This window comes from Diabrotica virgifera, chromosome 3 (assembly GCF_917563875.1).
Source record: "Diabrotica virgifera virgifera chromosome 3, PGI_DIABVI_V3a".
In the NCBI taxonomy this organism is placed as follows: domain Eukaryota; kingdom Metazoa; phylum Arthropoda; class Insecta; order Coleoptera; family Chrysomelidae; genus Diabrotica; species Diabrotica virgifera.
In genome coordinates this window covers 56,419,905-56,435,625 of record NC_065445.1, presented here as the reverse complement: position 1 = coordinate 56,435,625, position 15,721 = coordinate 56,419,905, and the positions used below count along the sequence as shown (strand labels likewise).

Here is a 15,721-nt window from a genome sequence, read left to right as displayed (position 1 = left end):
GAGGATAGACTACCAAAAAGAGCACTGAATGGTAGAATTCAGGGAAAGAGACCAGTTGTAAAGCTAAGAAAGCGCTGGGAAGACACCGTAAAGAGCGACGCACAACCCTTTTAGGAGTCCGTGTATGGAGACGTTCATAGGACAAACGTTTCCGTTCTAAACCAACTCAATATTAAAAAAGGCTGTCCACAATATGTCTGCAACGAATTCTGTAATTCTTTGGTCACGTGGTTCGCAGAGGTGACGACAGTTTGGAGAGATTAATTGTTTCTGGAAACGTTCCGGGGAGAAGATCAAGACCAACTAGATGGTGTGACCAAATAAAGCATTCAGCTGGATGTTATATGCAATATTTTTGTCCGTGAGTATATATTAGTAAATTATGAAAATCAATAAAAGAAAACAGTGGCCAGAAAATATAATAATATGGACCTGTAGCGACCCCGTTCTATCGTGATTAATGTTACTTTTAAAGTTTAAAGGATGAAAGACACTCTTTAATCTTTTTTTAGATTGCACACAGTGTAAAACTGTATTTCATATAATTAAATAAACATTTTTCATAAACAAAAATTGTTCCATTAACCAAAAATCAGTAGACGTACTCTCAAACTTCTAATATCTAACTAAAATATAAACAGCATGACAAGAAAAATACAGCATAGCTTTGATCATGAAGCACTTTCATAAAAACCGCAAAGGAAAAATAGAACCAAACCCACGTCACGCAAATTAGAGTTCTTTTGAATGAATTAAAAGTAGCTTTATTTTTATGTCGCAGCTATGAATACATCCACTTAAAGCCAGTAATTAAATTATACTTGGATGGTGGAATGTATGGACTGTTTTGTATGTGGAATATGTGATCATGTTGGCATTAAAATCGTACATTTTACGGATTTTGGATCGGAATAGTGGTGCTACAGTTCTAAATATTTAATAAATAAACGCAATAATAGAAAATGGAGTATGCCCTAAGGGTATTATACGAGAATTTGTAGTATGCCGTTTCAATCGATACCGCTGGTTATGAAATTATAAATTCAGGTTTACCTTTGATGTATAATATATTTGTATCTTTGGAAAACATATTTGGAATATATAAAAGCATTCTACATACACAAACATAATATATACAGTGTGTCCATAAAATAACGCATAAATTAATCATTAGCTAAATAAAGAGCATTATTAGAAAAGCCCGTCATACTAGTGACGTCATCCGTCTAGACGTGATGACACAAGATGTGACACAGCATAAACCAAGAGGATACTAAGAACATCAGAAATGAGAACGTTGAGTTCAATAACTGGGAAAACACTGAGAGACAGAATACCGAACGGCAGAATAAGAGCCCTAATAACACAAAACATTCCAGGAATGTTCCTAGAAGGTACTCACAGGACATTGAAAACGTTCCTGGAATGTCCCCAAATGCACACGAATGTCCCTGGAAAGTCCCAGGAAAGTGCTGTGTGTATTTTAAATATTCTTAGAATGTTCTGTTGGAACATTCCATGAATGTCTACGAACGTTCTTTGGACATTCACAGTATATGTTTTAGACTGAATGTCTTGTTGGAACATTCCATGAATCTATACGAATGTTCTTTGGATATTCACAGTATATTTTATAGACTGAATGTCTTGTTGGAACATTCCATGAATGTTGGAACATTCCATGAATGTTCTTTGGACATTCACAGTATATTTTTTAGACTGAATGTCTTGTTGAAACATTCCATGAATGTCTACGAACTTTCTTTGAACATTCACAGTATATTTTTTAGACATTCTCTGAAATATATCGTCAGAGATGTGACAATACCTCCTATATGTTTTTTCATGAGGTTTGCAGGAGACGAAAAACATTTTTTAAGGTCACCTTCTGTTTTCATACGTAAGTTCTGACTTGTTTTGTAGTAAATAGATAGTTGAATTTACTGCAAAACAAGTCAAAAATATATGAAAACAGGAGGTGGCCCAAACAAGTTTTTAGTCAAGTTTACAAATCTCATGAGGAGGTATTGTCACATCACTGACGATATGTGGCTATACCAAATAATACATCCTTGATAAATATAAACATTTTTATTGCAAAAAATCTTTTCATGCATTTTTTTTAATGTAATTTACTGACATTCCTAAATATTATAAAAAAATGTGTCACATTTGCTTTGTAAACCTTTCTTTTGCTTTTCGTAGCCAAATATTCTACTTAGTTAATCGAGGTCACTGAGGAGGTTCTGGATATACAACATTTATTGCCCCACCCCCAAAATGCCCGTAATTTTGTTCATTAGTGTATTTGTAAGGGTCCATCTCTTCATGCCATACAGCAACGCGGAGAATATCTAGCAGCGTATTAATCTGATTTTAAGGTTTAATTTAATATCTCCATGAATGAGATTTTTGAAGTTATACTTCTTTACGGGCGTAATGACGGTGAAATTTTATATGGGAAAACCTAGCGACCGGGCGCATGCGCATTATAACTTTGTTCTGATTGGATGTTCAAATGACATGACAAAAATTATCCAATATGGCAGCTGTGGCACAGCTGTGGGACTGTGTTTGGTTATAATGTATGCTTGTTGCGTTTTAAAATTTGTAGGAAGAGAAACAACAAACAAAAAGTTAGTTAATGGTTATACTGCCTTTTTAAATAGTTTTCATATTATATTTTTGGACTTATTTACATAGAAGAGATGTATGTTTCATGCCAATGTGAAAGCTCATCAAACTGTGCCTAGTATGAGTGCCGCAGATCTCGCTTATTCAAAGCTAAAGAATCTTTCACTGGTAAGTGTTTTATAAATAGTTGATCAAATTTTGTTATGATATTTGAACATAGCCACTTTGCACGACGCAAGTGATTGCGAAATGTATTAGTCGTTATACGGGCTCCGATACCTACCTTGAACCTACCAAAATACATAAGTAGTATGTAATACTTTTTTTTACATAATTTGATTACCATCAAAATTTATATCAATATTCACCTAATATATTGTCTTCTTACCCTATGTTTTGTTGTATTTTTTCAATTCTAAATCATTTCAATTCAAAATCAAAATAATTTGATTTACTTAAGTTAAAAATGTCAAAAGGTTAATCTGTTTAGTTAGACGATCTTCGCACATAATGACAAGCTGCCTCTGTGGTGCAGTTTTAATGCGGGTGAATCCCAATACAACGCAAATACCAGCCGCGTGGTAAGTTGGTTCGAATCCCAATAGAAACTTTTATTTTTTTATTTTTTTTTATACATTTTATGATTGTAAGTATATTTATTATATAATTTTATTTTCAGAAAATACGTATTTAGTTAAAAAATTTTCCGACAATTAATGTTCAGAAATCATTTGTGGCATTTTTAATGTGTTTGTGTGTGTTTTATTTTTTTATTATTTTAATTTTTGGCACTGTTTTAATAAAAATGTTTGAGAAGTATTAAGTATAAATTAATTTAATATTTAAATAAAATATAAATAAAAAGTATATTAATTTCGTTTATAATCATATAATCATATAATCATATAATAGAAGTATAACTTCTTACGTGCGTACAAAGTACACACACATTCTTTTTTTATTTTCTATGTAAATACACTCACCGGCACGAAAGACGGGTGCCCCAAAAAATGGGTAATTTTTGATGTCTCGTATCTCCTAAACCCGTTGTCCGATTTAAGTAATTTTTTTAGTATTTTATAGCCTTATTCTTTAGCAATATCGCTGTAATAATATTGTTGCTAGACAGGTAAATTTTCATTGTATACCGGATGTACCAATCAAACTGGGTTTTTTCTCAATTTTCCGAACGCCCTGTGGAATATTCTGGAATTTATAAAATATTGAAATTAAAACTCAACTATAGCACCAGGCTTTATTAACATTCTCTATTTTTATTTATTTGCTTATGTTGGATAATAAAAAAGTTAGGGACTTTAACAACTAGCCATGTTCTTTATCAATACAGGATGTTTCTGAATAAGTGCGATAAACTTTAAGGGGTAATTCTGCATGAAAAAATAATGACCATTTACTTGATACACCTATGTCCGCAAATGCTTCGTTTCCGAGATACGGGATGTTGAATGTTTTCTTAAAAACTAACGATTTATTTATTGCTCTAAAACCGGTTGAAATATGCAAATGAAATTTGGTAGGTTTTAAGAGGTAGTTATGGTGCATTTTTTGACATACAATTAAAAATTTTATATTCACCACTGGCGTGCATGCGGGTAATATGACCCGTATGCACGCCAATGGTAAATATAAAATTTTTAATTGTATGTCAAAAAATGTGCAATAACTACCTCTTAAAACCTACCAAATTTCATTTGCATATCTCAACCGGTTTTAGAGCAATAAATAAATCGTTAGTTTTGTAAGAAAAAATTCAACATCCCGTATCTCGGAAACGAAGCATTTGCGGACATAGGTTTAACAAGCAAACTGTCATTATTTTTTCATGCAGAATTACCCCTTAAAGTTTATCGCACTTATTTAGAAACACCCTGTATTGATAAAGAACATGGCTAGTTGTTAAAGTCCCTAACTTTTTTATTATCCAACATAAGCGAATAAATAAAAAAAACAGAATGTTAAGAAAACCTCGGGCTATGGTTCGGTTTTAATTTCAATATAATATAAATACCTACGAGACTATTCCACAGGGTGTTGTGAAAATTGAGAAAAAATCCCAGTTTGATTGGTACACCCGGTATACAATGAAAGTTTACATATCTAGCAAGAATATTATTATAGCGATATTGTTAAGGAATAAGGCTATAATATGTTGAAAAAATTATTTAAATCAAACAACAGGTTTAGGAGATACCAGACATCAAAAATGACCGATTTTTTTGGGGTGTCCGTTTTTCGTGCCGATGAGTGTATATACATTTTATATACATTTTATATAATGTAGAGTAAGAAGCATCATAAATATCGTTAAGCTCGGAAAGACTCTACATATCATAACGTCGCGTCGGCGTTCTGGTACACCGCAAATAAATTGAAGTAAAATTGGGGCAGTAAATAAAGATCCACAGGGAATTTCAATAAGTTGTCTCGTTCTAAACCCGTTTACACAATTTTTTATCGCATATATGTGACCCGAATACGAAGAATGCCGTTGAAAGAAAATGAATAATATTTTGTGCCTAGTGCTTTTAATTTTATTATGTATACTTAGTTGTATATGTGAGTGTGTTAAGGATGAGTGCAGTTAATATAGTAAACATTTTATAAAAATGTGATATCGTAATGTGGCTAACAAAAAATAGTGGTTGGTAATAAACGGATGAAAATAAGTGATGTATGTATTTGTTTAGTTATACTTCTCCTTTGGTCATCATAATCCTGGTTTAGTATTTGCCAGGCTGGCTATATCCTTCCATTTAAACCTCACTTATACCCTTCCATCAATAATTTATCCATTGTCTTACATTCATAGTTTTCAGGTCACCTTCTACGTCAACCAACAATCTCGTGCTATCCTTTCCTCTTTTCGTCTTCTTATTGACATACCCGTAATATTTATCGTTGTAATATTTTCGTTATTGTTTTCGTATTGTCTTGTCTCGGGAGATGTAATAGCCATGACAGTCTTTGACTTTTTACAAAGTTTACAATATCATATACCCTTCATAGATCAAGATATTTCGCAGGAAATAACAAAGAAAAGAGAATTGTATCAAAAATGTCTGAACGCAAAAAACGTGGAAGACAGAATACATTATTAAAGAATGCAAGCGAGGGTCAGAAGAAAAATATGTCAAAAGACAAACGAATCCTGGACAAAAAAGTGTACCATGCTAAATACATACATAGGTGGAAGCCAAAGTTCAGAAAATTGAAAACTATTAAAAACTTTAAGAAACAACAGAAAGAAAGACATTATTCAGTCCATATCACCACAAACTTGGGAAGGATACTTTGAAGATTTACTAACAGAGACAAGAGAGCCCTTCAAACAGATACAATCCAACGGTATACAAGGCATATGCAAACAGTTGAAGAATGGCAAATCACCTGGCCCAGGAAATATAGCTCCGGAACTCATCAAATATGGACCTAAAATTCTAATTAAGCGGCTAAGACAACTTTTCCCCAGCAATGCTTGAATAACCAAGAAATTCCTGAAGAATAGAAAGAGTCACATCTGAGCACTATCCACAAAAAGGGAGATAAATCAAAACCTGAAAACTACAGAGAAATTGCAGTCACCAGTAGTATCAGCAGAATATATGGAAAACTTATTCAAAATCGAATAGAAGAAGAATACCAAAATATGGAAGCCGAAGAACAGGCTGGTTTTCGCGCAGGTAGATCTACAATAGATCATGTTTTCTCCATTACTCAGATAATTGAAAAGAAAGTTGCTCGTGGCCAAGAAGTCCATCTGATGTTTGTAGACCTTAGAAAAGCGTATGATAGTGTTCCGCTGGTTAAGTTATGGGAGGCACTGATGAAAACAAATGTAAATATAGAATTGGTTGAAGCCGTAAAAACGTTGTACTACCAACAAACAACAAGAATTAAAACGGAAAATCTCATAACACCTGGATTCACAGTAACTAAAGGACTAAGGCAAGGATGCTGTATCTCACCAACACTATTCAAAATATACCTCGAAACAGCACTCGACAAATAGAAGAAAAATGTACGAATATGGGCATACCACCAACGGACTCAACTTTGTACACGCTGTGCTTTGCGGATGATCAGGTGATCATCGCACAGGACTCTGAAGATCTTAGTTACATGATGCGAAAACTATTAGAAGAGTTTACAGAGTGGGGCCTAGAAGTGAATATGGAAAAAACTGAATACATGAGTATCGGAGGAGATCAACATAGCCTCCGAGTAGAGGAAAATCAAGAAATAAAATTATGTGAAGACTACAAATACCTGGGAGTAAAGATCACTCAAGACGGAAAATTAGATGCAGCTATTAAGGAACGAAATATACAGGGAAGGAAAGGCATATCCTTACTGAACAGTGGGATAAAAATATTTCTAAGGAAAATACAAGAAGAATATATAACACTATAATAAAAAGCATCACAACATATGGATGCGAAGTTTGGCCCCTAAAAGACAGAACAGTGAAAATGCTTAGAGCAACAGAAATGGACTTCTGGCGCCGTTCGGTGGGAATATCTAGACGCGACAGAATAACAAACGATAGAGTCCGAGAAATCATGGGGGTTACACATACTATTGCTGACGACATAAGTCGAAACAACTCAGCTGGTACGGACACGTAAGGAGAATGCCGAGAATAGAATACCAAGACAAATCCTCGAATGGCAACCAAGAGGAAGGCGCAGACCAGGAAGGCCTAGAAGAAGTTGGAGAGAAGGATTTGATAGAGAAATCAGGGACAGAGAACTCGAAGACGATCTATGGAATAACAGAACGAGATAGAAATTGGAAATCGGAAGACGTCGAAGAACCTTGTAGACCGATATTATGATATAAACCCTTCATTTAATTTATCAATTTCGTCGATTTTCGACAACGCCGCGAAAACCCAAATTCATTTCTAAAACAAAACAATCTTCTTTGTTGGGCTCATGCACAACAACTTCGCTCAGGCACACAAATCTATTTATCATTTATGTAGGGTAGGTAATAAGTCTACTACTCACAATCTTGTTCGATTTTATTTATTTAAAGTGTAGAAGTAAAATTTGGGCGACATGTTTCGATGTTTAAAATGAACATCATCATCAGGCCCTTAAGAAGATATCAGTACATAGCATTAGCAAATTAGGCCCTTCCCTCCAGACATTTTTTATATTAAAGAATTTTTGAATTTTTGTGAGACCAACGAGACAACTAAAAAATTGTACACACAAATTTGATTGATTTGAGATATTCCCTACTTACTGTGAAAAGATCAAGTACATCGATGTAGTAGAATGGAATTCGGAGCCAAATACCCTCATTGACTGCCCTCTATATTATGGTCTGCTATGATCGCGTGAGAGAGGACACACGAGACTATAGCAAAACTTCTATTTACTGTAACTTTTCGAGTTTTTGAGCTACAGCAACGAGTTTTATGTCATTGAAATGGTAATTTTTCATTCTTTCAAAATATTTAAAAACATATAGGGCATTTCTAAAAAATTAAGATTTTTTTTTATTTCCGGTTCAACCGGGAGCCATTTTTTGGGTAAAATTTATTGTGATAATATACAATAAAGTATCATATATGCCTACCAAATTTCAAGTTTTAGTTTCTATTGCAGAGAGAGGTACGGCACTCAAATATTTTTTTATAAAAAATTCATAACTCCATTCCTATAAGGAGTTGAGAAATCTGACTTATGTCATTCAATTAGCCGATAGGGTATCAAAAATATATCAAAAAATAAACAAATTCCTTGAAGCCGTTTTTCAGAAAATCTAGTTCAAAATTATGTCAAATTTTGACGCCGTAAATATAAGCAACCCATAACTTTTTCTGAAAAACGATCATATTTTTCTTATAGCCCCATCTTTAGGCTATATAACGACCTTTTCAGATTAAACCTATCTTAACAAGTTTTTAGATAGGTAAGGAAATGTGCCGGGTGGACGGTCGGCCATATTGGCCGCTATTTTGAATTTGGAAATGTTAAATTCCGTATTTCTATTCACCTATCGATGAGCTAACTTTTGATTAAGTTTAATTCGTTTCGGTCAAAATTTGCAAAAATGGACCCTAAATAACCCCCCTATTTCGGTCCCCCTTTGGGGGATTTGTATTAAAAGCTTAGTTTCTCGAAAAATTCTTTTAAACTTACTCATACCGAATTTTACGTATCATACGTACGTACGTACATACTTCCTACATGTTTTTTTTTATTTGCTTTTTAGACTCAGGGCGACTCAAAACGTCAAAAAAAAGTGAAATCTGATTTTTTTTTTGCACAATCCTATAAGTTTATCTATTATACTACGTGTGTAAAGTAAAAAAGGAGCCTGTACCGCCATTAAGATTAAAAAAATACACTTTATTCAAATAAACTTTTTTATCCCATGCCTAGATTTTGTGTCATATTGAAGCTACTAATATGTTTTATCTCTAACAAGAAATCGAGCATATATGATAATTAAATAACTGATTAGGCAACATAGAGAAACAGTCACTGTCATTTTGACAAACCTGCGTCAGATTTCTAAGTGTAATATTCTTTTTCTCATGATCATCTTTCAGTGCGTCACAGTTTTTCGATTTCTCTCTAACGCATTAAATTGTATGTGACAGAAAAAAAGGCACGTCTTTGAATACTTTGGTAATTATTCTAGTTGTCGATAGATGGCGCCATAATCAAAAAAGAATTATTTATTAAATAAAATAATAATATTATCAATATAATCTGTACAATTTATAAGATTATACAAATGAAAGAAAATACCATTTTATAAATGCAATAGACACAATTGATTTGGTTTTATTCCAAATTGAAAATAAAATTTGACAACTGTCAGATTTAACAAAAATGTCACGTTAGAATAAATGTCATAAATGTGTATTATCACGGACTTACCTTTTTTTCTATAATTTGTGACGCACTGAAAAATTTTCATGAAAAGGAGAATAGCACGATTTTCTTATCTGTTCTGTTATCTGTATCGTTATCTTTTCAGTGCAGCAGTGTATTATTTTAAGAATTCGTTAGTGTTCAAATTTAAATTTATTTAAAGTTCTATTTTAAAAGAAGTGTTGAAACTAGTTACGAGTGCTTTTGGCGCTCGATGAACTAAATAAAATAAGACGGCTCTTGTTTCGCTTAACAACGAAATAATTATTTTTCCACCTACCTCTACCGAAAGTATACTTTCCCGGACCTGTTTGTAGGGAGCAAAGTTGTACTTTTCCTCCCTAGGGAGGAAAATATTTTTCCTCCCTAGGGAGGAAAAGTAAAAGTGACGTCATGGTATTTCAGTCATAAAATATAACTTATTGACGCCCTGTATAATATCTATTTTCTATTACGAAGTATCTATACATTTTAACGTTTATTTATAAAACACCCTGTATTTTGCAGAATGGTAAAAAACAGTAAATTGTTATTTTGATTTAACAATGTTTACATTAATAATTTGACTTATATCTGACAGTTGACAGTTATATTGTACCTACTTGTTGTTTTAGTTCTAATAAATTTTGTCGGTTAGTTACATAAATAAATTAAGTAAAAATGAAAAAATGACCTGTTATTTGAGGAAGGTGGAAAAACCATATGTATAACATGGGAGTAAAGTGCCTTTTCCTCCCTTGAATGATTACTGCCCTCCGCTACGCGTCGGGCAGTAAACTTCATTCTCGGGAGGAAAAGTTACACTTTCCTCCCTTGTTATACAAATAGCTATATTATTGTTTTATTATTATTTCGCGCAAAGTTAACAAAAAATTTTTACCCATTTTGGTTTATTTTTATAAATATTTATTTACTTATAATAAAATTGTTTTCTATTATTTCCATTTAGCGCGCCTATGAGTATGTTGTCAAAGTATTGATCTTATATAATGTCAAATATTGCCACTGTTGCCAAAGTTTCGCAGAACTTTCGAAAAATGGTGTGATACTATCTCCCGAGGTTATATTGATGACGCGCTACTGAAGACTCTTAAGATCTTAAGCATACAATACATATCACAACTACAAATTATCTGGTCATATAAGATCATATAAGAGTTAACTCTAAGGAAAACGTGTATACCCCTGAGGTACTCTGGGTAATACATTTCGTACTTCTTATACTATTCTATCCTATGTTTGGAAACAATATCCCACCCAGTCTCGCATTATCTGCATGTTGAGACTTGTCGTTTCCCTGATACTATTATGGGCTTTCCACTGAGTTCAGCCGGTAACTAAGAACTGTTCCTGTTTTTGTTTCTGTCATGGCTAAATTATACTAGGGAATCTTAAAAGATCATTAATACAGTGGTTTCTGGTTGCCTTCTATTTTGTTATCTCCTAACCTCTCGAGCCTAGGACAAGAGAAGACAAAAAAGTGCTCTTCCACTTGGGTATCCAGTTTGGGTTATAAATAGTGTGACCAACTAGCCCGAAAAATCCGGGACATGGCCCGAATTACGAGGTCGTGTCCCGGCGTCCCGGACAAGGTTTCCGGGCCATCCGAATTTTCAACGTTTTGGTAAAATTCCATTTTGAAATTTTTAATATATTATTCTTCTAAGAATTCACATCAAATTGAATTGGTGAGACGAAAAAGTCGACAATTTCTAGAGTGTACTTCTAATACCACATCCAAAACGCATGCATTTTATATCGTCGTATTATAGTTCTACGAAAAGTCAAATGGACTAAAATGGACTTTTTTCGGTTTCTGTATTTTAATTATCGTCTTCTCAAAAGACGATTTAAAAATATGAATATCAAATAATGGTAATTTTATTTTAACCCAAGGTTTAATTTACATGGAAATCCAACATTACCTAGTTTATTTTCTAATTTTTCAATTTTTGAGAACGATTTCCGTATTGGAAGTCGAAACGTCAAAACTAACAAAAATGTAATTACTATTACAACCCATTCCACCAAAAAAAATGTTGTCAAGATAAAAATGTTAAATATTCGATAATATGATGATATTAAAGATTTATATTTAAAAAATGGCCCGATTTTCATTGAAAAGTCCCGGATTTTAGGCAGTTTTTTCAGCCTTGTCCCGAATTCGACTAAATTGGAGTTGGTCACACTAGTTATAAATGATAGGAGAAAAAAAAAAGATCAAAACTGAACACCTTTAGTAGACCAGACGCCATGCCTATGCCAGTCAAGTGAGCTCCGTGTCATTCAATTCCTTCTCCCCCCGCGCGAGTGTTTATGTCGTTCAGTCTTCAGCTGCTGTGTAGTCTAATTTACTGGCGCGTGAATATAATATATAATACGGTGTTCTATGTATAAAAAATAAAGCTTATGGACTATGCTAGGCTTCAGTGAATCACCCTGTACATTTTAATTTATGTTTAAAAAGCGTCCATTTATATGTAAAAATCTACTGGTCCCAGAGTTTTTTATAATTTTTTATAACAAGGACAGAAATAATTTTATCCTTTAAGTGGTGTATACAATAAGCAAACCACTATACATAAGCAAATAGGCGAGCGGCACACCCGGCACACCTGGCACACACTAATTTGAGGCTTAGAAATCGAAAAATCGACCATGATATGCGAATGGCAAATTTTGGTCATTCTTTATATTTTCGAAGTCGCTGAATTTGAATATGAAGTTTATTTTTATCTAGAATTGATGAAACATGTTTTCAAAAATCACATTTTATGCAAAAATGCGAAAAATCAATTTTGATGATTTTTCCTATTTACCTCGCTGTATCTTTGGTTGCGGTATATATTTCCTTTTGAAACCTTTACTGTGTCATCTTTGAGGTATTTAGATAACAACGAGCTTTGTGCAAAATGTTGAAACAAATTAAAAAAGGAGCTGGTAATTTTTAAACATTTTGTCGTCAGATTTCGTTAGTTTCATGTTTACTTAAAATAGTTGAGTGACAAACTTTTTAGTTTATAGTTTTAATCAAGACAGCAATAAACGAGTGACACTCCCCCAAAAAAACGCTTATTTCTCGAGATACTGACCACGGTGTGGTGAATGGCTAATTTTTTATCTTATTTTATGTTTTTGATGGTGATGAAAACGAAAATGAGGTTTAATTTGAATTTTAGAAGGGGAAACATTGTCAAAATCGCAATTTTACCCTAAAAATAAAAAAATTAAATAACGTTTTTCTTAAAAGTAAAAGTTGCACCATTTTTTTTTCTATAAAATATTTTATTCTTTGTACTCCATATTTTAACATAAACTTGATTAAAAAGTTAAATTTCAAATTTTGTCACTCAACTTTTGCGATTAAACTTTGCAATTCACGCATCTACACCTTTTTCTTTAAACAATCCATAACTTTTATCATAATAAGACAGAACGATTGAAACAGGTACCAAATATATACTTTCAAGATTTCAGAAAAAAAAATGGAACAGAGTTGTAGGGAGTTAAACGCATAAAAATGTGATTTCATTTTTTTTAGGGTAAAATTGCAATTTTGACAATGTTCCTCCATGTAAAATTCAAAATAAACCTAATTTTCGTTTTCAGCACCATCAAAAACATAAAGTATGACCAAAACTAGCCATTCACCACACCGGGGTCATCACACAGTATCTCGAGAAAATAAGCGTTTTTTGGGGTGTGCCGCTCGTATATACAGTCACATAACTTTAATCCTATTGCATATTTTGACCTAAAATTTTTCCGAAACTTCTACGTGAGTTGTGTTTTATTCCTGTGTTGGTTAAAATTATAGACTAAAAAGTTTGTCGCTCAACTGTTTTAAGTAAACATGAAACTAACGAAATCTGACGACAAAATGTTTAAAAATTAACAACTCATCTTTTAATTTGTTTCAACAGTTTGGACAAAGCTCATTGTCGCTTATCTAAATACTTCAAAGATGAGGCTGTAAAATTTTTAAAAAGAAATATTTAGAGTTTGATTTTTGAACATGTTCCACCAACTCTAGATAAAAATAAACTTCATATTCAGATTCAGCGACCTCCAAAACATAAACAATCACCAAAATTGCTCATTTACCTTAAAGTTGAATGTCGTGGTCGGTATAACGTAATTTTAGGGGTTGGTGAAGCTCGCCTGAAACTGTTATTACATAAGACATCTATTTTGGATACAATTTTCTATCTAAAATCCATAGATAACTATCAATTAGAAAACATTCCAACACTTATAATTTGTTACAGACACATAATTTTTACATAATCTAATGTTTATACTATTTCTAATTTATCAATTTTGACTTACAAATAACAAATAAAGTATTTTGTAATTGTTTTATATTTAATTATAATTAAAAATACGATAAAAATATGTATGTTAACGCTAATAAGTATTTTCATTAAGTTAAGAACAAAGCGCAAATGCCGCGGTGTTCAAATCATTTAAATTTATTTAAAAATATAATAATAATTATTTTAGTAGACGGTGAAAAAAATATATTTATCTTCAAATAATGATAAGGGGCGGTATTTCCAACTGCTTAAGCCAAAGCTTACTTTAAGTCCGAGCTTAAGCTTAGATGCCTGTATTCCCACTTTCAATTTGAGGCTTAAGCGAAGGCTTAAACCAAATAATTTTAAGCTCGCGCGGGAGTTGGTTTAAGCCTTTGCTTAAAATTTGTTTTCTGTTTCTTGAGGTTATTATAGAGAAAATTAGAGAATAATAATACTAGCAACACATAATATGTACACAAAAGTAAATTAAGTAAATTAAATGGCACAGAACAGATGACAAGATAAAATTAAATGTCAACAGTAGTGGTTTTTACCTCAGAACCACAAACCATACATACTCATAGACGTTTCACGTAAATTGTCAAGGTCAAGACAGCAAATTAGTTACCATTCCAATCAAGAGATGTCGCTGTCAGTCAATTCTCTTGTCATATTTAACAACTGACAGTTGACAATTAAATTAATTTGTTATTTACTTTTTATTTTACAGTTTGTGGCTTAATTATTTTATTATAGTGGTGTTACGTTTTTAATTAAATTTAATCACAATTTTAATAAGTGTATTAACCTCCTCTCCATTTTTATGAGCAGAATTTTTAGTTTACATTGATCGTCCCGTGTTGTGTTTCTCCATATTAAAAAAAAAACAATATAATAGATCCTGAAACAGTTTATTCCAATAGACAAGTGTGTCATCAACATTTCGGACCTATATATTTTTGGAAGTTTGTAAAAGATTATAAGGTAATATTTATCTAAACAATCATCCTATCTACAAGATTCTTTCAAAAATTTTCATTCAACTCGATACACATTAGTGCTTTCACGTGACACATAGCAGTAGTGTTTAGCATTTTGAAAACAAATTGGAATATTTGAAGTTTTCACTAGTAATACCACTAGAGGTCAAATTATTTCCGGAAATTTTTTTGAGATCATGAATATTTTGAAAATTTCCCGAGTCGCAGACGAGGGAAATTTTCTAAAAATATTCATGATCAAAAAAAAATTTCCGGATATTAATTTGACTTCGCGTGGTATTCGGTAAGAAAATTCCACACCAAATTTGCATTTGAAAATCCAAAGCTGCATGAACAGATTAATAGCGCGCCATAGCTTTGTCAGCAATTATTTAGGCTTTCAAATTCGTAATTTCTACTCATTGTAGTTGCATGGGAATACCATTTCAAGATAGAAAATAGTATATTCTTCAATTTTACATATAGTCCAGAAAGCCACTGCGCATCCGCTAGGAAAATTATTCTAATTCGGATTTTTTGCACAACCTTACTCAAAAAGGACTCCTTTTAACAAATTTGCATGTTGCCAGGACCAACAGGTGGTCAAAAATTTTTTAAACGTTTTTTTTTGTTTTTTTCCTAAAATTATTTTTTTTACATGGAAAAAAGTTTTTTTAGGTTTTTTGGATCATTCCAAACAGAAAAGGTCTGTAGTGACTTTTCTCTAAAAATGATAGTTTTTGACATATAAGCGATTAAAAATTGTAAAATTGCGCAATTGGCCATTTTTAACCCTCAAAAACTATGTGAAAAACTGAAAATTTTAATGTTGCCAAGGTAGGTAGATATTCTTTAAACATCGATTGATGAAATTCCGAAAAGTTTTTTGCAATAC

The 15,721-nt window shown here is 32.4% G+C and overlaps 1 protein-coding gene across 1 annotated transcript in view; it reads left to right on the top strand.

Annotated features, from left to right (window-relative positions):
- Window positions 1-15,721, top strand: part of LOC114324504 (ammonium transporter Rh type B) — a 289,838-nt gene that overhangs the window by 25,138 nt on the left and 248,979 nt on the right. The window lies entirely within an intron of this gene.